The sequence below is a fragment of the Neofelis nebulosa genome, chromosome 9 (assembly GCF_028018385.1).
Source record: "Neofelis nebulosa isolate mNeoNeb1 chromosome 9, mNeoNeb1.pri, whole genome shotgun sequence".
Taxonomy (NCBI): domain Eukaryota; kingdom Metazoa; phylum Chordata; class Mammalia; order Carnivora; family Felidae; genus Neofelis; species Neofelis nebulosa.
Window position 1 is genome coordinate 108850696 of NC_080790.1, and position 20893 is coordinate 108871588.

General features: G+C 39.5%; 1 long non-coding RNA gene across 1 annotated transcript; it reads right to left on the reverse strand.

Annotated features, from left to right (window-relative positions):
- Positions 1-368: 368 nt before the first annotated feature.
- LOC131486244 (uncharacterized) lies at positions 369-12825 on the reverse strand. The gene is made up of 3 exons (XR_009249260.1): positions 12656-12825; positions 1933-2010; positions 369-436 (listed from the first exon to the last, which is right to left on the reverse strand). It is a non-coding gene; the product is annotated as an uncharacterized LOC131486244 (long non-coding RNA).
- Positions 12826-20893: the final 8068 nt, after the last annotated feature.

Sequence of the window (20893 nt, forward strand, 5' to 3'; positions counted from 1 at the left end):
TTATTGTTTTTAAAGGTAGTATTTAAAAGTTAATTTGTCCCTCTGGATGGACATTTAGATATTTCCAGTCTTTTTTTTCTTTTATAAAAATCCCTCAATAATAAATTTGTATAAAAAATGTTTAACTATATCCAGAGGGTACACTTCTAATAATAGATTTTCTGAGTCAGTATATGTGCATTTAAAAAAAATTTTAAAGATGATAGCTGAACTGTCCCTCAAAAAAGTGTGTACTGATTTATTCTAACAGCAATAGAATCATCACCAACTTTGTGTGTCATCAAACATTAAGTGGTAAAGTAAATATGGTTCCTCATTTTAATTTGCATTTATTTTTATTTTTAATGAGATAGAAATCTTATACTTACTGGTCATTGTATTTCAGTTCTTGATCAGATCCTTTACTCATTTTTCTAGGTTGCTTGCTTTTCTCTGACTTGAAAAGCAGAAAATCAAAAATATCATAATACTATGTTCACTCCTAAATTTTTTCTTATTAATTTTTGCAGGATCTCTACATATTAAAGAAATGAGTCCTTTGTCAGAGATGTGTTATGAATATTTCTCCATCTGATGGCTGACTTATGACTTTATGATGCAATTTTTTCTATATAGAAATTTTAAATATGTTTGTAATTAAATGTATTAATCTTTACTTTTGTGACTTTCATGCTGTATGTCTTACTTCAAAAGGACTTTTCATACTCCAAGGTCATAAATACACTAATGTTTTCCTATAATATTTGAATGGAGTCATTATTTTTCTTTAAATCTTTGACTCATTGGGAATTTACTTTGGCTTGCCAGTGTCCCATTACATTTATTAAATTATCCATCTATTATTACTGGTTTGAAATGACATCTTTGTCATGTGTCATGTATCATCTTTATCCCATTTATATTTGGGATTCTTTCATTGATCTGTCCATCTCTTTTTTTTTTTCTTTTTTCTTATCTAATTGCATGGACTAATCTCCTCCTATTAGATATGCCTTGTTTGTAGTTAAATTCATACCACTTACAACAGTGCCTGACCCAGAGTATATTTTCAAAAATATTAGTTGTGTACATAATTAATAAAAAGATCTATATCTTCATTCATCAACTTTAGGTATAATCTACTGATTCACCATATGAAAAAAATGGAGAAATTAGTACACTGACACATCTTCTCAACTGTGCTCTTTACCTCCTGATTTCCTGTTGCTTTATTATTATTTAAAAATTTTTAATAACTCGAATATGGACTTTCTGAAATCTTATTTCCCACATTAACTTAAGTTTAGTTTTAGGTGTAAAGAGGTTTAGTGTATCCACCTATAGTCCTATCAGGGCTTCTCCTAATACAGGTTTTATTAAGAGGAACTCATAGATTTCATGAGATTCAATTCATTCCCATTTAATTAATTAACTAACATTTATATTTTGCTTTCTGTATATCAGGCACAGTTCTAAGTGTTTTACAAATCTGAAGTAATTTATTCATAAAACTTATAGTTCTTGAATTTTGGCATGTAGTTCAGTTGGCATTAAATCTATATGCCCTCTTGGCTCAGCTTAACATTATTGTCAACCCCCTTTATCCTATCTCTCTCCCAAATAACTTGAAGACATTGCTCCACTGCTTCTGGCAATAGATATTTCTATAAAGAAGTATGAGGCTAGCTTGATTTTCATCCTAATATACAACTTGCTTTTTCTACTTGTATTTCTAAAGAAAATCATCCTGATCCTTGAAGTTGAAATTTTAGCAGGATGTATCTGTGTTTGTCATTACTTATTAGTTTATCCTAGAACACATTATATAACACATTTAACAGCCTTGTTAATTTAAATAATTTTCATTCATGTAACATTTTCTTGTGTTATATATTTTAATCCCCTTCTTTTTTCCATTTGTTGGAATTACTTGTAAGGTTTATTTACACTTACCTCGGGTTGCCTTCATAACCTCTGATTGTACGTCTCTCTAAATTGGAGGTAGATGACCCTTCACAATCTTTCCTCCATCTGTTTGAGGTAGAGTAGAAATTAGGGGTGCATTTTGGATGTGGGGGACACCAAAGTCTCTAGTTTCTCTGTGACTCTGTCACATTTCAAAGGTGTTGATTTGAGTAATGTACCCTTTCCTTTATTTGATTCCTAGAAGTATATTTCTTTCTTTCCCTTTCTCATCCATTCTTTTCCTTAAGCAAAGAATGGATTCACTCTGCCATTTTACTTTGGTCTATGAATATCAACTATTTACTGGGCCCAAGTTCACATGTTTTAGCTAGCTTGGTTTAAAAGCAGATGCCACCATGAAAGAACAGCCTGATAATTCCACAAGGTTCATTGAAAGTAAATGACTTTCCCAAGGGCACCAGATGATTATGTTGAAGGTAGGACTTACCCTACTTTCTCAGTTGTGGTGGCTAGAGAAGTTATACTGATAAATTGGTAAGAATATCAGAATCAGACAATAGCATAAATGATAGCCGTGTTTATTGAACACTCACAATGCACAAATTACTCTTCTAAACACTGAGCATAGATTGACTCATTTTATCCTCATGGCAACAATCGTGCACTTCTGTTATCCTCATTTTATAGAGGGAAAATATAAAGGACAGAGTAGTAAAGTACTTTGTCCAAAGCCACTCAGCTCCAAGTAGTAGAAACAGGTTTCAAATATTGGAGGTCCAATCCCAGAAATGGTGGTTTTAACTCCGACATTATGCTGCTTAAACCATAGTCCAAGACGTATTAAGCTTTCTATATTATACACGTGGACTTTAAAAGAAGTTTGGTTGCCCTAGGAAAGCTGCAGAGTTGACCTAATTGGAAAGCACTTCTCACAACTGCGTTTATTCAAGTTCTTACTGAATTGGTTAAATGACTTGATTTCATACTGGCCCATCCTTAATCAATAAAAACAATTTCACCGATAGTCCCTTTAACATTATTTGTTTACACATTTAGAAGTAGTCACAGAAAATACTACCAGAGGGCAGTTATGTTGCAGTAGGCCATCTTTTGTCTATTTATGCATTGGTGAGAGAGAAAAGGACAAATTTGGCCACCAGCCATGTAATTAGAATTAACCTTGGCCATGAAGGCATGACAGAGGAACCAGCCCGATCACTCCAATATTTGCCTGTCTGCATGTGGAACTCCTGTCTTAGACCATGGCACAGAAGGAAATGTTCCTCTTTTGAAATTTTTCCCTATATACCAATCAAATTGTTCCCTCAGGACACATCATAAAGAAATGTCATTGAATACTCTAATTGTGGCATTCACCAGAGCTATTTTTTTAAAAGCAACATTGGTCACAAACTCAGATTTTAATCAAAACCAGAATTCTGGTGAGTTGAGTGGTTTTCCAATATTTTTCAGCTTAAATTTTTTGATAGTCACTGGCCCCATAAATTGAACTTGTATCCAAAAGATTTGAGCTAAATTAGTTCAGCATTTTACAGTTAAGTTGAAGTAGAAAACCTGCAATTTTCTCTGAGGACAGCACACACACACACACACACACACACACACACACACACCACCTTACCAAAATACTTTTTTCCCCCTGTCCACTGAGTATTACTCAAAAGTATCTGAAAGTTTAAAATTCAAACTTGGCAGTTGTATAATCCTCCCAGGGGAGGAAATTCAGGAGAATTTAAAGAAAATTGGCTTAGCAATGTGTTTTGAATATAGGCAACAGAACATTTTCTATTTGGGTACAACTACATCAATGAAACTTGAGTCGGTGGAAGTCTTGTCCGATGCCATTTAGAAGGCTGTCAGAGCTAAGGGAGGCGTTAGAAGAATACTACTTGGAACAGAGATCTGCCTTAAGGAAAGACTCTATTTCCTTCCATTTCCTGCTGTAGATAAATGAAGACCAAATAAAGGAAACCATAAGGTCATTTCAGCAAATAAAAACCAACCCACCATTCTGGGTATCATATATTGTGGTTATTGCTGCTGGTATTTTGGGTATATCTGGGTATCATATATTGTGGTTATTGCTGCTTCATGGCTTCAAAGCATTGCTGCAAATTGTTTGACACTTTGACATCCCTGTCACACTCCTGGATTTGAATGGGACTGCCACTGCTTTGACCAAGAGATTACAGAGGAAGTTACACTAGGTGACATCTGAGGCCAAAACACAAAAGGCCAGGTAGCACCAACTCCATTCACTTGTGGAGCCCTGAGTAGACAAGGAATGATTCTATCCCAAGGCTGCCACATTGAAGATGATGTCATAGCTTACTGGTTAAAAACACAGACTCTAGAGCTAAACTACATGGGTTCAAATCCTCACTCTACCAACTACCAGCTGCATAGTAACCTTAATCCTTCTGTGCTTCAGTTTCCTAATTTATAAAATAAGGATAAAAAGTAGTTTGCTACATACCACCTGTGGTCTTATCTGCACCTTATGCAGTTGTTTAAATGGTCAAATGTATTAGTAGCTTAGATTAGTGCTGGCAAATAAGGCACATTATGGAAGTATTTGTTAAATAAAACATACATGTCCTTTTAGATGTGCCTCACGAGTTTACAAGCAGATTGCACTTAATACAGTTCAAAATCATCCTGCACTTTATATTTCAGAGAACAGATCCCCATCACCACAAGTAAAAAGGTTGTTTAAGCTCTGATGTACATGAGCAATTCAGACAAAAAAAAAAAAAGTTAATGTCTGAAAAGCAGGGATGCTCCTGAAAAACCTCTTTTGCTTCTATTTCCCTTCTTTCATTCTAGCATGATGTTTGCTGTGTTTACATCATTGAACCAGGCATTTTCCTACTCATGTTCTAGTGTTGAGTAAGATATTTGAACTTATAAAATTTACAAGTCTAAAATAGTTACCAACATGTACTCCCCCACTCCGCAGTTTGCCTCACCCTGTGAGGGATTAGGTTATAAAAATGAATGAAATCATCATTCCTGTTTACTGGATAATCCCAAAGCTAAAATAAAAAGAAGCAGGGGAGGCAGCAAAGAACATTTAAGGAAAAATGAAGATATATTGGTACAGAGAGACCGAACTACATATCTCACAGGGTAAATTACTGGCAAACACATCATAGCCTGATCATCCATGGTTTTCTTTCACTCATTTTTCAGCTGAAAATAAATGAAAAAAAAAAAAGAAGCTAAAAGTTGCTTGTTAACATCCACTTATAGGTCAATTAGCTAATGCAAATATACAAATATACATGCCATCAGAGATGCCAAATGTGCTAGTCATTTGCTGGTCTGCAATACTTCCCACATTGTGCTGTGGAAACTACATTTCCCAGGCCCTCTTGCACCATGGCTTCCTGGTAGATTCAGCCAAAGGGAGACTCTGATGGAAGATCTGGGGATGGAATATGGGAGAAGCCAGGATATTTCTCCCCTACTCTCTCCGCTTCAGACCATATCATCTCCTCTATGATTTCAACATTCATGGAGGAGACCTCAGCCTGGTGGTAGTTTCCAACAGATGCATGCAGATTCTGGTCTTGCTAACCACATTCCTTCTGCTAACCTTAGGGGTGGTATCTATTTCTTGCTGTTACTAATCTCTGGATTGCCTCACCATCCTCCATAGGGCTCCTTCCCTACTTCACATCTCTGTCAAGTCCCTCTATTAAATCCCTTCTGTTTGAAACACCTGGAGTAATTCCAGTTTTCCTGACTGGACCCTCACAAATACCCATAAGCAGTGTTTTTGTTTGTTTCTGACCTAAACTATATAGGAGTAGCAGTGTTTTATTGACCTGATGTTTTGTAGAAAAACTGCACTAGTTATATAGTGCAGGATGTTATGACACTTATGCTGATTTTTATTTTCCTGAGCTGAGTTGCATTTATGATATACATAGGAGTAACTGTAATTGCTTACTTAGAGGACATGAGAGTTGAGTTGCTCAAGAGAGGGAATTATCTGCTCAGATGCAATCAAATTCTCTTTAATTCACCTCCCTATGGGCTTTTCACTACACATTCTGTTTTGTCATACCAAATGGGCAGTATGTCAAACTCATGCATGGCATGTGGTGCATAAAAGCTCATTATCCATTATAAAAGCTACTCTCACTATTATGATTTAATAGATAATCTTTAACATTGATGATTCTCTTCCTCAAGTAACATTTTTACTGATCTCAGGGCCACCACAACTAGTAGAAATCCTTCCCCATAAACCATTAATTTACTTGCATGGTATCAATTTGGGGGACTGGTGCCAGGTTCCATCAGGAAATGCCACTGCACCCCCAGGGATGTGAACCTCAGTAGAAAAGCTAGACTTGCAGTCAGAGCTGACTGTTTGCACGGAGGCTTTATTGCAGCTGCAGACTTAGCACATATGAAAAGGTTTTCTGTGCTCAGTTTCTGGATGAGGCAGATTGCATCACCAGGAATTCCTGTCCTCTAACACATAGTGACCAACACGCCTTAATAAGCATTTGCCTTTTTTATTTTCAGGTCAGTAACGTCATGCTTTCTATTCATTATGGAACCAGTTTTTTTAAATCTCCTTTTTAAACTAGAGGGAAAGACGTAAAATAATAATTCCAATGCTGTGACTCTGGCATGTCCTGTGAACAAGTAGTCAGCCAACGAAACTCAGTGCAAACAATGGGTGATGTTCAGGTTTAAATAAGGCAGGGTTTCCAAGGCATGGCATCTGGCAAGAGGGGTTGTTGTCAGGGGAAGGAACTTGTGTATCCTTCCATGAGGTAGATGGTCTTGGAGGGGGTGGGAAATTGGCCCTATGCTGCCAAGGACAGCATCCTCTTAGCAAAGGAGTCAAGGGTTCAAAGTTAATGCACTCTTGTTGGAAACACTGACAGCAGAACCTGAGGAAAGCAGATGCAGCAAACAGGGCACAGACCATTTCAGAAAGCCAGAGGATGTGAATCCAACCAGCAAGCCAATGTCAGAACCAAGCAGACAGTGCAGAGGTAGAAGAATAGACAGAGGCAGCAGACTGGCTCGTGAGGTGTAAGTGGGCTGCACCAGAAGAGAGCTAAGTTCAGGGGAAGGCTGCCTTTGGAGGAGTTTTCTTCTTCCCTTGACCCTGGCCTAACTTCAAGTTATGCCATTTCTGTAATGCACTCAGATACCGTAAGGTTGTGAAATGCCCCTCCTCCAAGCAGGAGCCACAGGGTTGCTCTGAAATGTCTTAAAGCCTTGAAGGATGTTTTCTGGCATCCCCAATTCTCCATGTTGATCCTGTGTTTGGGGAGCCTTTATCCACACAATAATAAACAATAATTTAGATGAATTTTCTTACCAGATCAATGAATTGTGCAATCCTAACATTCTCCATAGTGTTTAGTACACATTGTGTTGTTCTCATTGAGATCTAAGTGAGTGTTGACAAATTGGCAATCAACTTATAGTGCTAGCAAAGAGGCACATGGGAAATGCTAATAGATCACATGAGCCAGAGGTTTTCCACAGCAGTGCTTAGATGACTTTGAATCAAGGACAAATTAGAGTTTGGCAATATAGTTATAGAGATATTTTCACACCCTAATTGTAAAATGCACAAGAAGGGACACCATCCAAATATAGACTGGATGTCCAAAAAGGACAGTCTTAGATAACCATGCAGAATGTGTAACTGTGTGTGTGTGTGTGTGTGTGTGTGTGTGTGTGTGTTAGAGTAGAGTGTCTGTGCATGGGGGTGATGGGGAAGAGGTGATTCTGGGGATAGAAAGAAGACAACAAGGAGTCAGGATTGCCTTGAAAGCAGTTGAGTACCTTCTTACTGGCTTTTAGAACATGCTAGTTTCTATACTTCTATTTTTAATTTCTAATTTTTAATTTGAGAGAGAGAGAGAGAGGAAGAGGGAGACAGACAGAGAGAGAGAGAGAGAGAGAGAGAGAGAGAGAGAGAGAAGTTTAAGTAGGCTCCATGCTCAGCACAGAGCCTAATGCGGGGCTGGATCCCACACCCCTGGGATCATGACCTGAGCCGAAATCATGAGTCAGATGCTCAACTGACTGAGCCCCCCAGCTCCCCCCCACAGTTTCTGTACTTTTATCAAGTAAAGAAGGAAAGAAATTGGAGCAACCATCCCTCTTCTTACTCCATGTAAAACTCTGCCCAGTGGCCTTTCATTCACGGACTCGTCAAGTCTAGCAGCTGCTGTCTGGTGGCTAGTAGGTGATTTCTAGCTTAAAAATGATTAGATATGGATTATAAAATACTTTTTAATTTTTTCATGTTTGTTACCAATATTTAAAATTTAAAAATTTTCCATAAAAACATGGAATTCTTTTTGAAAGATAAAGATTTGACAACACCAACTTTTCATTCCCGTATAACATCAGTGTACTGGGCCAAAGCAGAGAGGTGTCCCTCTATTGGGATATGTTTTCCCTAGTTTTCCAGACTCCATCACTTCCTGTTGTCTCCTCAGTCTGTCTTGCCATTTATCATTACACTTACAATACTGTTTTTCTTAATACAGAATAAAAGTAAAATGCATCTTGTACAAACAACTGTATCAAATGTAGGAAACAGAGATAGGCACAGAGCATCCATGCATGCTAAGGAGTGTTTTTCCTAATACCTGTTTTATTTCACTCATATATGTTACCTGCATGGTTGCTGTAGGCACTTGAGTTAGCCTGAATTAGACTATTTATTTTGAGAGTACACACACAAGCAGGGGAGGGGCAGAGAAAGAGGGAGAGAGAGTGAATCCCAAGAAGGCTCCGCACTATAGGCACAGAGCCCTACTTGTGGCTTAAACTCACAAACTGTGAGATCATGACCTGAACCAAAATCAAGAGTCTGATGCTCAACTGACTGAGTCACCCAGGTGCCCTTGAATTAGACTTATTTATTACAGAAGAGTGTAAATTACAGTAAGTGTGACAGTGGTCAATCTGTGGTACAAATATGATCAGTTAGGAAAGTGTCATTACTTCTGTCATTGTTCTGCAGAGAGCCATGTGGAAATAAACATCAAAAATGTAGCTTAGGGGCTCCTGGGTGGCTCAGTTGGTTGAGTGTCTGACTTCAGCTCAGGTCATGATCTCACAGTTCGTGGGTTTGAGCCCTGCATTGGTCTCTGTGCTGACAGCTCAGAGCCTGGAGCCTGCTTGGCATTCTGTGTCTTCCTCTCTCTCTACCCCTCCCCCACTCATGCTCTGTCTCTGTCTCTAAAAAATGAATAAACCTTTTAAAAAATGTAGCCTAGAAGACAGCTCAAAAGTCTCTCTGCTCAGATCATTGGGTTTCATTTGAACAACCAAACCTCCTCTTGCATTTTCATAAGAAATTATTCCTGGAAATAGCCTTTAAGAGTTAATTGACACTACCCTTAATGAACTGTGTGAAGGACCACAGGACTTTGTGTAAACAGTGCACTGAGGGAAGAGTCAGGTTTAGAAAGGTTTAGAGAGATCCAGGTGAGAGGGAAAGCTGTTCCTGTCAGTCAAGGCTTCTCAGCACACAGGGGTATGTGTTGCTTCAGCAGATGAAGTTTTTAAGTGGCTCTCCCAGAGCTATAAAATGTCTCTTTTAAAAAACAGATGGAAACATTGTACTGGAGATCTCTGAGGACTTTAATACATTTCAGGTCCTGCAGATTTTTTTTAATAGACTACAGAGGTAGTTCAAAGGGGAGGGAAATGCTATTAGAATGGAACAATTAAAGTCCCCTAATATATGAAACACACACATGCACAGTAAACAGCAATGACATCTACCAAGAGACACATTTTCAAAGGAAAAGAAAATAAAGGCAAGCAGTGGATAAGACCAATGAATGGGATACTATACTATAAGTCAATAAGGTAACATGGGACCTTCCTCCCTGGAGGGTTTGGGGCACTCTAAAATCACAGGATAATAGGCATTCTGCCAGTCCCAGGTTTAAACATTTTTTCAATGGATCACATCAAATCTAATGCATAATTAAGTCCAAGAAGCAAGCACACTTCCTCACACTGAGATCTTTCCACCACTCTTGACAACTATGTTTTTGTACGATTTCTTCATCTGGATCTTCTACAGCAAAAAGAAGTTAGAGGTGGATCCAGAAGACTGAATATAAGATTGAAAATTCAAATACTGGTTAGTTACTCTCTGTTTATATGCATGTCCACTCCACCCCATCCTTCAATCCATATTCCTCTTTGCTCTCTCCTGCTTTGTGTCCCATGAGGTGATATCTATGGATGGAATCATCCCATCCCTTGTGTCCTCTGGCTTCTGGGAGGGGAGGGTACTGGCAGGAGGTTGGAGGGCAGGAGAGAGGTGAAGTCACAGTATTTATTCCCCTGCCTCTTCCTGCTGGGTCTCATGTTTGGGAGTATGTTCCTGTACCTGTGCTGCCTAGGTAGCAGCCCCTCTTGGCATTACTACTCCCTTCCCTTGTGCCATCAGAAATGGGGTGGGAACAATCTCTTCCTGTTGGTAGATCCTGGACATCTCATTAAACCTTAACAGTTCCCTCAACTATCTAAGTACATCACTCTTCTGCACATGGTCTGGACATTAAACTCTCTGGAATCAAACCCTTTGTATGGGTTATCTGCTCCTAATGGGATTCTGACAGGTATAATTTCATTTGCTAGAAGTCCTGAGTAACTCTTTAAATGCTTATGACATTATGAACAATGATCATTCGGATAACAAAGTTAATTGAGACCTTTCCGTAAATCAGGCAGTGTATTCTATATTCATTGTCTCATTTAAGTTTCACATTTACCCTAGAGGTAAGATATGGTTTTTATCATGCCTATTTTGCATACAGGGAAATTGAAACTTAGAATGATTAGCTAATTTGTTCATGGTTCCTTAAAACTTAGCGATCCACTTAAGACTCAAACTCAGGTCTCTCTGAATCTATCAGACAGAGACAGAGTGGACAAAAGAACTGTCCCAAAATCTCTGAGGGGCTGTTGTGGAATAAGATTTGGACTTTTCCTTTAGAAGGACAAAGGGTGGAATCAACCCCAGAGGGGAGAAGTGGTGGTATGCTGATAAATGCTTATCATTTGGGCTCTTAGTATGGGAGGTAGGAGGATATGGCTTGACTTGTAACTTTTGGCAAATCTCTGTGCTGTAAACCACCTATAGATGATTTCAAGGTTTCATCTTGAGGTCACTAAGTGTGAAGTTAGGAACAGATGTGCACAGTCAGCTCTTGAGCTGGTGTGAGTAAGTATCAACTTGCTCCAGTGTGGCACTGGGCGGAAGTCTCAAGGAAGTGAATTTTGTCTGAATAAGAGGAAGAGTCATCCAAAATAGCCATCAGTTGCTCTGTGGAGGAATGAGGTATTCATTATTGTAGGTCACCAGAAGCTCAATGAGCTTCTGTGGACCTTATAGAGGGAATGCCTATACATAATAGGACTTGAGTGGACCTCTTAAGTCATACGTAACTCTAATACTGAAAGGTTTGTGTCAAAGTGGCATTTATTCTAGGTGGAGAGGAGAAAAGAAAGAGAGAAGACAGAGTTCAGGCTTTGGAGCTAGATAAACCCAAGATTCTGATCCCAATTTCAAAAGACTATGTGACCTTGAACAAGATATTAAGCCGCTCTGTTTTTTTTTTTTTCCTCATCTCTGTAAAACAGAGATAATAATATTGCTTCCTCTTGGTACATGATTACATCCTTGGACAAGTCATGAAATTCATTTTCCATGTCTCTCCTTCTAACATTCCCATTTGTCATCAACCAGGGGCAAAACAAAACAAAACAAACAAACAAACAAAAAAGCATCTACATGGAAATCACTTTATACACAAATTTGGTTACAGGATTAACATCCAAGATCCCCACTTGATAGTTTGACCTTTGGTATTAAAAATTCTATGTAATACATTGAGCTCTATTATAACATGGTTCTACTGAAATTGGCTGGAAATTAAAAAGGAGAGAGAAAGGTAAGCCTATGAAAACCTTGACCACTAAATGTAACTAAAGGCCATGGAACCTTTTTGAGATACTCTTATCAGAAGTCCAGCCAGCTGGAAAGTGTTTTGTAACCCTGCCTTCAGTGTAGCACTATCAGAGGAAACAAATGAATGACCTGCCAAATTAGTTTTGGCCACACCAACCCACCCTGGCACAGAGCAGTAGTGTTCAAGAAGAAAAATAGAGGCCACCATTCCAAGCTCTGAGTCAGTATAACAGGGCAAAGTTAGTATGTGACTCCAGAGCTTGCTTGCCCATGGAGAAGGGCTGCTGAAAACCTCCAGGGAAGAACAAAAAGACCTAGAACCAATCTTTTCCCTCATTCCCTTTTCTAAGAGCCCTTTTGGAAGCAGAGACGCCTGAACTTTAACCACATACCTAAGAGCAGAGTTGGATGCCACTTGTATCATCTGCACTTAAGGTATCTCCCTCTAGACATAGTGGTCTGAGCAGATAGAAAGATGGGCATTACATAGAAAGCTCTCCATTTGCCTTGGCTCAAAGGAGGTTTTGCTATCAAGGGACCAAGTTAGACTTCAGAAAAGAAATTCTCCTTAATTTTTTTTTTTCAAAAAAAATCAGTTATGTCAAAAGTCATCACCTAATTTAGGATACTGCTTGATTTCAGAGAGGCTGGGGGAAAAAAAAAGGATTGAGCAATCCCAGACCAAACTAAAGGTGTACAAAGCTGTTTGAGTTTCACCCTCTTACAAGACTGAGAGATTGATACCTTGACAAAGAAATGGACTTTTCCAGCACCAACAGCATGCCAGATACTTTGATATGTTTCCTTGTTGAACTCTCCTTACAACTCTATTCTTCTCCCTCTGTATATGTGGGAACTGAGGTTCCAAATCATAACTTATTTTACATTACTCATCTTCCTGCCCTATTTAACTTCTTGAGTCTTCAGTGTTTTTTTAATGTTTATTTATTTTGAGGGGGATGGGTGGGCAGAGAGATAGGAGACACAGAATCCAAAGTAGGTTCCAGGCTCCAGGCTGTCAGCATAGAGTTCGATGTGGAGCCTGATCCCATGAACTGTGAGATCATAACCTGAGCTGAGGTCAGATACTTGGCAGACTGAGCCACCCAGGCTCCTTGAGACTTCAGTGGTTTTAATCAATGTCAGGCATCTAGGCTAAATCCCATGGGCATGATAATGATAGAGCAAAAAGGGCAAAGTCCAGTCTAATTGGGGCATAGCCCACATCCATCTGAACTCAGCCTGGTGGGTTTGTATGGGTCCCCATGGCCTGCTGAGCTGGACTCTATCTTGAACAGACTAAGCCTTCAGTTGGGAAGATAGAATAGCACAGGAGAAACACTTGGAGCATAATACTGCTCAGGGGGCTAATCAAGTATAAATGGATTAAAACCACAATGAGATACCACCTCACACCTGTCAGAATGGCTAACATTGACAACTCAGACAACAACAGATGTTGGTGAGGATGTGGAGAAAGAGGATCTCTTTTGCACTGTTGGTGGGAATACAAACTGGTATAGCCACTCTGGAAAACAATATGGCAGTTTCTCAAAAAATTAAAAATAGAACTACCCTACGACCCAGCAATTGCACTACTAGGTATTTATCCAAGGGATACAGGTATGCTGTTTCGAAGGGGCACATGTACCCCAATGTTTATAGCAGCACTATCAACAATAGCCAAAGTATGGAAAGAGCCCAAATGTCCACTGCCGGATGAATGGATAAAGAAGATATGGTGTGTGTATCTCTATATCTATATCTATATCTATATCTATATCTATATCTATATATCTATATTCCATATATACAATGGATACACACACATAATGGAGTATTACTCAGCAATCAAAAAGCATGAAATCTTGCCATTTGCAACTACATGGATGGAACTGGAGGGTATTATGCTAAGTGAAATTAGCCAGTCAGAGAAAGACAAATATCATATGACTTCACTCATATGAGGACTTTAAGATGGACAAAACAGATGAACATATGGGGAAGGGAAATGAAAATAATATAAAAACAAGGAGGGGAACAAAACATAAGAGACTCTTAAATACAGGGAACAAACTGAGGGTTGCCAGAGGGGTTGTGGGTGGGGGGATGGACTAAATGGGTAAGGAGCATTAGGCAGGACACTTATTGGGATGAGCACTAGGTATTATACAGAGGGGATGAATCACTGGAACCTACTCCTGAAATCATTATAGCACTATATGCTAACTAACTTGGATGTAAATTAATTAATTAAATTTTATTTTTAAAAAAAGTATAAAAGGGGTGGCTCCATGTGTAAGTTCAACAAAAGCTCAACAAAAGGAAAAGTCCACATGGGTGAGTGGAGGAAGTGATGTGGGGATATCAGTATAGAAAATGTAGTCTCTGTAGAGGGAAGACTTGATGGCCAGGTTAGTTCTTGTGAGCTTAAGGATGATAGGAAATGAAAATTAATGGGTGTGGGACATTCACAGTAAGTTGACAATGTGATTATCACCACATACCCTCCAGAAGAACTAAAATAAACACGGAAATATCAAATACTGACAAGAATGAGGAGCAACTAGAACTCTCGCACAAAAATATCCATTGGTTACAGACACTGCAAAACTGGTATTTTCTACTAAAACTCATGCACAGCCTATACACAGCAATTCCCGTCCTAGGAATAAACCCAGAAAAGATGTGTACACATGTTCAAAAAAGATATATATCAGAATGTATGGTACTATTCATAATAGCCTGACAGGAATTTACCCTAATACCCTTCAAATTTTTGTAATTTTTGGTGTACTCACACAATAGAATATGAATAGCAAAGACAGTAGACTATCTACAACTACACACAACAACAAGGATGAACCTCTCAAATATAATATTGAATGAAATAAGCCAGATATAAAAAAATACATTCCATGGGATTCCATTCATAGAAATTTCAAAAAAAAGGTTATCTATGATATTAGAACTTAGATTTTCTTTGGGGAGATAGTGACTGGGTGGCTGTGTGGCTTCTAAGGTGCTTCTGATGTTTCATTTCATAATCTGGATGCTTATCACACAGGTGTGTTAAGTTTGTTAAAATTCACCAAACTGTACACTTATAGTAAGTGCACTTCTTCCTCTGTAGGTGATATGCCAGTAAAAGGTTAGAAAATTACAAATTCTTAGGTGACATCCAGACTAGAATGGATCTCTAATCCCCAGCAGTATCTAGTTGCTACTGTTAAATGGGAAGGGAGGGTGGCCTTGCAGAAAGATGTTCTCTGTCTTTGCAATCCCCACAGCCATGATGACATTCATGGAGAGTTACTGAAAATTAGCAGTGCCTCCAGATAAAGTGTGTATATGCATATACAAGAAGTCACTTCCTCTTCTACTTCCCCTGCCTTCTTTCTCCCACATTTCCAGCCACTAATCAGCCTCCTGCTAAGTATTAGTTAACCTCCTAAATCAATACATCTTGATCTGAACCTAATAGGAAGGAATGTTTGCTTTTGTATCTGGGTTCAAAGTACAGACTACAGTAGTTGGCTTTTAAGTTTATGTTATAGGCTTAATTTTCTTGCTCAAATGAAATGAGGAATACATTAAGACTGTGAAAGGAAAAAAAAAGCATGATTGATGAACTGGCTTATATGACTATAGTTCCTTTAGAAACAAAAATATTTGGTACGTTCCCTTATTATTGAGATCAAGCAATGTGCCTGGATCTAAATGACACAAAAATGGTTTGAATTAGAGTCAAATAATTGCCATTCTGAGTGAACATAAACTTTTTTGAGGGGGGTGGTGAATGGGGATAAAAAATAACTAATAAACTCTGAGGCAAAGCTCACATCTGAGATTTAAGCTTCAAAGGTCTTAAAAAAGAGGCTCCCCCCTACCCTGCCCACAGAGAGAGCAAGAGAGAGAGAGAGAGAGAGAGAGAGAGAGAGCACTGCACTCAGCGGGAGGAGTGGTTTTCCCAAGCTGATTTTCCTTACGGGGTGACCCAGCCTCGGTCGGAATGTTACCATGTGATCAGCCCAGACCGTGGCAGCAACACAGTCTCAGCACAGAAGTTAGAACTTTCTGCAGCATCATTAAAATAATTGGGAGAGAAAAAAAATGTTAAGCTCCACAAGCTTGAATCACAAGCCTCTTGGAAAGGTTAATAAGCTTGCCGCTCTGTACTCCCCTCCCTTTCTTCCATGCCTTGCCACCCCCACCCTCCCAAGTTGCCGTGACAGACTGGTTATCAGCTGGGGAAAGAAGATTCAGAATTGAAACCTTTGTTTTGAACAGCTGAATGGATACAATTCCTCTACTGATGTTGTGGGGTCCTTGCTTATGACTATGCCACGGAGATCCAAAAGAGGGTCTCTGCTTTTGTTCTTATGACTAGTACCTACCAAGCTAGCAGACTCTTGGGGCCAAAAGGAAGTCAGTCCCATGGTAGAAAGGTGTATCTGACAAAGGACAGAACCGAACTGGCTGAGTGGGGTGGAAGCAACACACAGGCTGAAGTCAGACTCTATCAATGAGAGGCAAGCAGTATAGATCCAGCAAGGGGAGACAGGAACCTTCTTTAACCAGAGAAGCAGAAGCAATTGTAGTGCAGCTCACAGAGAAAGTGTTGGAGCATGGACCAAATTCAACTGTGGTGCATGGTGTGCCAGCTGGATGTGGGCAGCAACTGAATAACTGGATTTGTGTCAGGAAAAAGAGAGAGAGAAGAGGGAGAGGAAGAGGGAGAGGGAGAGGGAGAGGGAGAGGGAGAGGGAGAGAGGGAGAGAGGGAGAGAGACAGAGAGACAGAGAGACAGAGAGACAAAGAGAGACAGAGAGAGAAAGAGAACTTCAAGAGATGGGACTTTCTTCTTCCTCACTCCTGTTTGGTCTTAGAACACCCTGCAGTCAAAGGTAGACTTCGTCTAACAGAATCTTCTGACCCAGGATACCATTATCCCCCACCTTCCACGAGGCTTCCAAATTTGAGACTATTATCAAGGAAGGTCAAGGTATGACCAGCAATGAGGGAATGGCTCCCTGGTCCTCCTCCTTATCAGTGAGCATAAGTAAGAATAATTGGTGCCAATGTTGGTTACTAATGGAGGCCAAGAGGGAAGTGGGCCTTACACTGAGAGACAATGGATTTTCAAATTTGGTTAAAACTGGTTGATTCAGGTGATCAGAGCCACTAAAAGAAAGAGAGAAGCTTAGTTCTTAAGAAAGATAATTCAGGAACCATGTCCAGGGGGTCAGTGGGCTCACAAAGGAAATCCTTACTTTCCTGTATTGAATGAAAACTCTCTTTCATGAGTGTGAGTTGAAATGTGGACAACTGTTTGGATTTGGAGCTCATCCTTCTCAAAGGCCATGTTCCCTAACAGTGATAGTTGACTTCTTATTGAACTCAACCTTCTCAGCTGAGTGTGGTATCAGCAAAGCCACGCCACAGGGGCACACTGGGCCTCTCCAGTTGAAGTCTTTGCTCAGTTAATTAGCCTTTATTGCTTTTCTCCATTCCACACTCTAATCCCAGTGACTACCACGCCATCAGCCCCTTTAAAGGACATTTGCTCTCTTCCAATCTGGCAGAATGGACAGTCTTTGTTAATTGATAGAAAAACAACCCTAAAATATTAACCCCTAAATGTCTATTTCTCACTCATAGGAAGCCCTCCACATGGTAAGTCAGCCACCCAGGCTCTTTCCATTTTGTAGCTCTTTCCTTATTTAGGGTCTTGCATTTTTCACTGTTGAAGTACTAAATGGGAAAATAGACAGTAAGAAACCAGCATCTCAGCCTCTTTGTTTGGAAGTGGTACTCATAATCTTCTCGTATTCCATTGGGAAAACTTAGTCACATGGCTCAACCTATACTCAAGAAGGACTTGGAAATGTGGCACCTCTCTAGGAAAAGAATTTCCAGCCTAACAGCAGCTTTGCACTAAAAGCATGACTCAATTGGAGGAAAACTAGCCATGCCTCCCAAAGGAAGTTAAGTGTGACTCCCCAGCAGCCATGGTTGATTGCACCAAGTATGCACTTGCCCTGATCACAGACTGGCCATTAGACCAGATGTGGCCCATTGCAAAATGATACACTCCAACTGGCACAATGACTTTTAGCTGAGTCAAGTAGATGCCTTATTTCAGGAATCTGAACTGCCAAATATGAAAAGAAGATAGACAAGTGGAAAAGACAAGCAAAAAGAAATGGAGTCTCATCCGTGGCAGAGCAAGGGAGAGATTTCCACAAAGTCCTGCTGAAGAGCACTTTCCTAGTCTTAGCATGTGCAAGACCTTCTTGTTGTTGAAGTCACAGTCAGAAAAGAATGGAGCCAAGATTCAAACTCAGATCTCCCTGGCTCTAAAGCCTGATATATATACACATTTTTTTTTACCTCATTATACTACCTCCCTCAATGTTTTTGACAGAGCTTAATAGTATTTTTGGTAAATTGGTTCATTGTTCTCAATTCCCATGCCCTTCCTGTTTTAAAATTATATATTCACACACTTTGCCATGTAACTTTGCATTTCATCTCCCTAGAGGTGGGGTCAATTTCTGTATCCATTGATGGTAAAGTTGGCTGCATGACTAACTTTAATCAATGAAATGTGGGTGGAAATGACTGTGTGCCAGTTCTCAGAAAATGCTGTTTCACTTACCCCCTTCCACTCCTATGACCACAGCAAGAAAAGTACTACCCAGGTAGCAACTGCATTAGCAGCCTGAGACCAAAAATGTGACACATGGAGTATATTTGAACCCAACCCAAGCCCCAAGCCAAGCTTAGTCAACCCCCAGCCTGAAGCAGAAGAGTCTTGGCTGACCTAGAGACCATTAGTAAGCAACTTAAATGCTGTTATAAGCCCCTGACAGTGGTTTGTTATATACCTTCATTGTGGCAAGAGCTGACTAATAATACAGTGCTGAAAAGCAAATATTTTGCTATTTAGCACAATCGTATATATCTGCCCTTTTTGAACACCTACTATGGACATTTAATACAGCATATTATTATTGTTTTAGCCCATGAGTAAATAATCCCTGATTTAGACTAAAGGGTAACCTACATCCTCTCTAGCTAGCAAAGCTAAGGAAATCATATCATACATGAGGAAAAAAAGTTACTGTTTAACGCCAAAAATCTGTGATTCATTTTCTTCAGCCCAATAACCACATTTATTAAAGTTAAAGATTTAAGGCTTGTCCAAGGACTTTTCCTACAGGTCATGCACTCATGGACTACGTACTGCAAAAGAGGAACCATTTCTCTTCTGACTCACCAGTTAGACCTGATTTCTCACTCCCGGCTAAGACCAAAAATCTCTGCTCAATTCTCTATCTGATTTCTAGGTAAACAAGAGAAACAAATCCAAGTTTAAAAAGAATGATGCCATTATTTCTCATTCAAATGTCTCTCTTTCTCTTGAGCATCACTCACACAGCTTCTGTTTGAGACACATAAGAAACATGGAGCTAGAAACAAGGCTGAAAGGAGGGTAGGAACTATGTTCAATATAGTTACATTAAAGGGACTTCAGAATTCCTGAAGCAAATTACAAATGTGTTTCTACTGTTTATGCCTTAAACTAGAAGGCAGTCTTCAAGTCCTTTATTTCTGTGTCTGGGTAAAAATTTTATTATGTAATAAGGAATCTTTGGGTTAGAAGTGCCCTTAGATACATTTTGATCCAGCTACAGACTCAAAATGAAGTGCTCAGGTCTCTAGTCAATGTAATCAATTGCTATAGAACTCCCTTTGATGTATTAGTTGCTTGAATGAACATTTTTGCCAAGACTGGAAATGGCAAATTCATAATGTCTGTGCTGATACTCCCGGGACCATTCCCTCCCCCATTATCCAAGAAGGCATCACCATGGCAGACATTACTAATCAGCTCCTTGCCCTCTTTCTTGCTAAGCCTAGAAGTGGCCTCAGGTTCCTTCTTAGCACAATATTGCCAGCAGTCACTGCTAATCGATGAAGTTGCTGCCCGAGATGATAATTAGTTAGCTTGCTTGACCATGTATTTCTGACATCATTTGTTGTATGAATATTCTACTTTGTCAATTTCCAGTTTGTAAAACCAGTTTTAAAAGAAAATCAATGCAATAATAAAGGAAAAATTAGAAAACAGATAATATTCTGAATATGCATTCCATTTTTTTTTGCCTGACACTATCTAGAGATGGCAATATAACGTGATAAACAAAGGCTCAAGCAGAATCAAAATTACTTTTCAAAGAGGACCAAGAAAATTAATAGGGCACAAATCTCTTTGGTGTGTTAGAAAAATTCCTTAAGAAACATGTACATTCACTGCAGCTTCACAGAAAGCAGTAGAAGGTCCTTAACTGTGGCAGAAATGGTCTCCTTGATTTAGCTACACACTGGGGGAATCTGGTCCAAAAACAAGTGGCTGCTCTTTGGGCAGAAAAACAAATTTTGTGTTGCGAGTGTGTGAAATTACTCATAGTAGACACGGTATAGTTTCAGACCAACTTGGGAAAATGTGTTAAAAGAAAATACATATTAGCATAAATGACTCATCTGTGTTTTCAGACTGAGAGAAATACGCAAATCAGAATTTATCAGTTCAGGGCCCTCTATGCTTTCTTTCCCTTTTCCCCCCACCATCAGGCACCCCCTCCCATGTTCCCTTTTCTCCTATTCTGAATGCATCAGTGTCCTGGAAATTCTGGCAACCCTCCTAGGCCAGCTGCTGCCTCTGACCTGACATTCCCAGCCTTCTACAAGGTCACGGGACATGCTGTATTCTGGGATTCTTCTAATGGAAGATGGGAAGGGCTTGAAATTACATGTCCCCACTATCCCCATGACCCTAAGAGTCCCTGGCTGGTGGGTCGAACTTACAAACACAGGTGCTTTGACTGCCAGTTCTGTGATCAAAGCTCTATGGATCTGAATTAAATATAACGCCTAATTAAAAATCCAGTGCTCCACTCAGCTCCTTAAAAACAA